This window comes from Anser anser (assembly GCF_964211835.1).
Source record: "Anser anser genome assembly, chromosome: Z".
Classification (NCBI taxonomy): Eukaryota; Metazoa; Chordata; class Aves; order Anseriformes; family Anatidae; genus Anser; species Anser anser.
The window spans coordinates 68,673,659-68,679,945 of NC_139723.1; positions in this window are offsets into that span (position 1 = coordinate 68,673,659).

Here is a 6,287-nt window from a genome sequence, read left to right on the forward strand (position 1 = left end):
GAATATAGATATGTGAGAAGGCAGAGGTATTTAATCTAAGTATTTTTTATAGTAATGTGATTGTTCGAGGTGAAACATACTTTCCTGGACTGAAAAAGGCAATAAAAAGTTCAGAATCTGCCACTTGGTCAAGATGTATTTTGCAAAATATTGAAGATGGCTTACAAAAAGTTTTATCTCTGCCTTGTGTTGTTGGAACAAGTTAAGCTAGCTGGCGCTCATGGTATCCTGATATCCTGTTGTTTGGGGAACATTGGATAGACTGGCAATGAAAGTTGCTATCATAGTTACTCAGGAAGTACTTATCATGTAAGCATGTGCAGAGTTTAACACCACCCCGAAAAATCTTTAAGATTGTCTATGAATCGGTGATGGGACTTCCATCTTCATGTCCTGAGGGATTACAGAGCACATTGTATCTGAATTTCTTCAACATGATTTAAAGGATGCCTGATTAGTTGAAATTTCAATGCCATTTTATCTTTCAGGAAACATCACTCCCAGCAGGTTGAACCTACTTTTTTCAAAGCACTGGTTAGTACTTCAGATGTCTCTATGCATAAACTGCTCCTAGCAATTGTGAGCCAAGAGCTCACAAGAGCTGCTCTCAGGGACTCCAACTTACTCGCTGTACATGCATGCTGAAATATCATCAATCCTTTAGTTGACTTGGAGTAAAACCCTTTGCATTTGCATTTCAATATATGCAATGAAAAAGTTATCTGGATGCAAGTTCATGTATATCTACTACAAAATTGTACTTCAGATTATATTCTTGTGGGCTTGTGAACCTGAACACTGGAAAATCTGATTTAAGATGTGCATGATTATAAACCTGTGTGCTGCTGAAGATACAAGGTTGCAGCAAGAGCATCTTACACAGTTACTAGGATGTTGTGCACTGATCACAGACAGGATAGCCCTGCAAACCAAGGCTTATGCTGAGCTGCAGGATTGCGTGACTGTGCTGTGCTCTGCAATCCATCTTATGCTGTCCTTAGACAAGAAGTTACCTCCAAGCCTTCAATGCCCTAAGGCCATTCAGGTCCAAATCAAAACTGAGGGAAGAAAGAAAAAAAGGAGAAAACACAGCACAGATAATGGAGACTTTGAGGTGATAACATATCAGAGAGATAAACAAGAATACACAATTGGAGACAGAAAGCAGGCAGACCAAAAGTCTGATTTTTATCTTTTACAGAGAACACACATTATTTCTGCATGCTTTGAACCTGTGGGCCATGATCACAAACATAAGTTTACAAAATATGGGATGTTGTTGCCCACATTTTGGAGAACAAATCTGAATATTAACAAAACAGAAAAGTGATGGTAGTGTAAAATTGTATCTTACTCACACACCCGTTGTGCATTTGCAGCTTTCCTTAGATTGATCATAGGATGCAGCTAAAACTGTTAAACATTTCCTCTCCTAGAATTTAGCAGGAAGATCCATCATCATACTTTATTTTAAACTGTAGTCAGAACTCACAGAAAGCCTGTTAGAAAATGTAAGTGCTGTCAGAATCTTTTCTTATAAGAGTGCTTGCAGTGAAAGCCCTAAGAGCTACAAAGCATGACATGAACAACCTTTATGATTAATTATAAATATTTTATTATATGAGAAAACAATATAAACTACCAGGGATGTCAAAATATTAAAGGCTTTTATGTTTGTTCTTTTCACTTAAGTCACTTAAGTCAGCTTCTTTGACAAGAATGATCTGCTTAGTGTGAGAAATTTTACAGTCCAAATATTTCAGGCAGGAATTTTCTCGTGTTGCTGTGACAGGCAGTGGCAATTTTAGCTACACACCTGGGTTTCCTCTGGCCATTCCTTCTGCATCTTTACATTAATTTAGAGACCATGGATGCTACAAGAACCATAGTAGTAATTTTATAACAGTAGAAATCATAACTTGCAATTTATTTTTTTTTTTAAGATCTGGAAACTAAGCAGCCCCACAAAATGGAGACAGCCTTGTGTTTCACTTCTCTGAGAATATTTTTGTGCTATGAAAAAAGAAACGAGTTCACAATCATCCTGAGCTGTCAGTACTTAAATCAAGTGCCTCAAAAGTAAATGGAATAAAATGATGTTGCATGACCAGTAATAGAAAAGACACGTTGTTAAAATGGCACCATATGTTATTATTTTGTACACTTCAAAAAACAACATTCCAGCTTTTACAGGATGAAAAATAAAGACGTTTGTTTGTCTTTCAAAATGTCATCTTCAATTCTCCACCCAATAAAAAAATGAAAGTTTTAAATTAGTTCAGAAAAGCATCATGTTTGTCTTTTAGTTAATGGCACTTCATCAGACAACAGATAGAAAAAGTTCTGACAACTGGAAATTGTCAGTGAGATGCATCCAACAGCATGACATCTATTTCTATCCCTTAGATTTATGATTTGAGAAAAACTGACTTTGTACCTCTCTGCATTTAAGAGCACAAGCTGCTGAAGCGCTTATTCCCTGATCCTAAGGAATGAGGTATGGCATAAGAATATACTACACCAAAACTGCAAACCTGTAATTTCCTTAAGGAAACCCCAAACATTTCTTATTTTACCTGACATTAGACATGAAGCTGGACCTCTTAGGGTCTGACCCCTGGAACTGACAGGGGCCTGTGGCCTCACAGCAGCAATTGGGTCAACAACAAACATGATCCAGGGCCATGCTTCAAAACAGAAATAACATGAGAAGTCTATCCAACATCAGTACAGCTGGACTGTTAAAATGCTTGGACATGAAGAAGTTCTGATAATTATTTATTAGTCATTCTTGTAATCAGTCAGGTGAAAATAATAACTTGTAGTCCCCTTAAAAGTAATTTTGGGGAAGCCAGGTTTTGTACATAAACACAGTAACTGCAAGACACAAAAAATAGGACTGAAAGACATTATAAAGTATGGAAATACAGGTAAATCCCAGGTAAAAGCCTGCTATTCACTCTCTGGAGCCCACTAGAAGACTTTCAGCTATAGCTTTCAGCCCTTACCAGAAACTTTAGACTGTCAGACAAGTGGGTCCACAGATGGTCCCCAAGCACATCCAGGCACTGAACTAGTGGCAGTTTCACAGCTCAATCAAACCTGGGGAACAAGATTACAATGCAAGGCATAAAAGCCTGTGCAGTACCTGTTCTCCCTCCCCATGTACGTATTGGGCTATTTAAGCCCTTCTTCAGTGTCAAATGTACTGCTGAATTTAATTGAGGCATGTGACTACATGACCACATTTTGATCCATATCTGAAAAGGCCGTGTGACTTAGGATTTTCAAATACATATTTACGTTCATGCACCTAAATCTATACTTAGCAATTAAATAAGTAGCCTGATTTTAGAAATGAGTTCATTTTGTCTTCACAGTCAGTAGCCTGTAAGCTGCATATCTTACAGGAAAAGAGAATGTTTTTTAAAATCACTCTGTTACAAAACTCTCAATAGATTATTTTCCGAATGTTTTGCTCATTATTAAAGAACTAGATGGGATTATGCATAACATGAAAATCCATGAAAACCTTTGGTTAGATTTAAGCCTATAATACTACTTTGATTCAAGTATCCTAACATGTTAATATAGGCTAGTCTGCTCAGTCCCAGTTCTCATTCAGGCATGTACAACTAGGCTGTAATTTGCATTTCTCTGCCCTAGAGACAAACTCTGCAAGGTTACTTTATTTAGACCTTTCCCTTCTGACCAAGTACATTTAAAACAGAGGTAAAGATAGAATTAGTTAATTTGCTCTTAATAAAAGCTACACTTTTTGTATTTAGCTGCAGAAAATGCAGTTTTAGTTAACTGAGAAAGAAAATCATCATCTGAATCAACATCAACTGAAAAAAAAGAAAGAGAGAAAGAAAGAGAGAAAGAGAAAGAGAGAGAGAGAGAAAGAGAGAGAGAAAGAGAGAGAGAGAGAGAGAGAAAGAAAGAAAGAAAGAAAGAAAGAAAGAAAGAAAGAAAGAAAGAAAGAAAGAAAGAAAGAAAGAAAGAAAGAAAGAAGGAAAGAAGGAAAGAAGGAAAGAAGGAAAGAAGGAAAGAAGGAAAGAAGGAAAGAAGGAAAGAAGGAAAGAAGGAAAGAAGGAAAGAAAGAAAAAGAAAAAGAAAGAAAGAAAGAAAGAAAGAAAGAAAGAAAGAAAGAAAGAAAGAAAGAAAGAAAGAAAGAAAGAAAGAAGGAAAGAAGGAAAGAAGGAAAGAAGAAAAAAAAAAGAGCAAAATAAATTATGAGAGTTTAGTCTTGTTACCCAATCAGGAACTAATAATCCTGGTGCCTTCCTTGAAAGAGAGTCAGGGGTTCTGTAGCTTTATGGGTGGTGAGTGTCATTATTTGCTTTATTGTGGTACTTGAGAGCTCCAGCTGAGATGCGAGTCCCACTGTGCTATCCAAAACCAATGAGGCAATCAATGCCCCACTGCATTTGCTTACCCACAATCTCAAATTGCAAGGCTACAAGGGCTGTGACTGTCTGTATTCCCCGTGCTAAATCCTCAGCTCCTTGCATCTCAGGGTGGTTGAGCTGAGTTTTTCTGGATGTCCTTCTCTGTCCTGCAGGTTAACAGGACCCCATGGTCTGGATGCCTCACATCTCAGAGGCCATGCTAATGCTTCATCTCTGCAGTCCAGGCTTTCTAGGAGTCTGATCAAGTATCTGCTTTGGTTCACTGCTTTATTTCTTCAGACAAACAACAGCTAACTCACATAACACACCAGATGGCTTAAGAAAATATATAAATCAAACAACTTCTTTCACATTCTTTTTTTTTTTTTTTTTAACAGATTTGGGTTCAGCACTCTGAGATCAGGATCACTACTGGCTAAAGAGTTTGGGATTGTTTCTCTCTCACTAACTTTCTGAACATGATTTGTTTCCTAAAACATGCTGTCTTTAATCTTTTCTTCCTCTAAGAAATTACCTTTCTTATCTCAAGTCTTCAGATGACTCATTAAGTTCATCAGCTGCTTTGTTGGTTAGTTATTTCTCTGGAGATATTCAGATTTAGGTTTCTGTTCTCTGGAGCCATTTCTTTAAATGTGACCTTTTCCACATGAAGAAAGATCTCATAACTACTCTCTTTGCATGTATCCATTCAGTTCACATCCTAGATCATCAACATGGTTACACTAAAACCTCTGCATGGTGAATCAAAAGAAGACTTTTAGCACTTGTCAGAAAAAAATCAACACAATCTGAGTTCAAAGGAGGACACTGTATTTTGTGATAAATAATCTAGCCCATTGCTCTTTTACCTTCAACCTCTCTATTGCATGTCATCATGCTGGAAAACCAAACTCCATGGTGATTGCAAGTACAAATGCATCTGTCTGTTACAAACTGAAATCTATCAAGATACCTGCTTATGTGAATATTCAGAAGCAGAAGAATTGTGATCCCTTCCTATAGCCTCAGTGAAGTCTCAAGGTGCAAGGAGAAACTGGGGCAGTTTCTGTGGCAACCTGATTTCCAAACCAAAACTGGATAGTCTGTGTAAGCACATTTAAACCTGGTGTGAGAAAAATCTCAATAATTTTCTTTGGACGGGATCTTTTGTGAAGCTATTTTATTTGCGATTGCAATGGCAGGCATCCTGCAAATAGGAGCGCATAGTAGAACATATCATAACCTTATATTCCCTATTACCTGACACCTGATTTCTCTCCTGTTTCCTCATTGGCTGAGTACTACAGGTTCACAACCTACTCGATGCCCTTCTATACCATATATATACAATTTTATTTGACCAACTTTTAATTTATCCTTTTCTTTTTTTTTTTTTTTTCCTTCTTCTCTTGTGACTAGAGGGCCCGTGATTTTTGTTTTTACTGATTTCACATGGCTCATCCTGTTTATCTTAGCTATCCTCCTTATTTTGGGACAGTGAGACCTTCCCTTTATCTGCTTAACATACTCCCCAACACTACGCCACACAATCACTTTTGAATATGCAAGGTTAGTAGAATTTTCCACTGCAAAAACACCTTCTATTGCAAAAACACAACTTTGTTTCTCACACTGGGGATATGTAATTGAGCATAAAAATGTTTCTATGTTGTAACACCTTTTTAAAAAGTGTCAATTTGTGATGCCAAGTTGTGTCTTCTCTTTTCTTTGCTTGGGGCAATGTTTTAAATTTTGAGGCTGAAGAAGCTAGAGAGGAAATACAAAATACTCTTTTTCTACTGAAAATGACAGTAAATAACCAAATTATATTTCCAAGCAAAAACCAAATGCTGTTTAATGGATGCAGACTTTAGGCCATCAGAAAATATTCATATG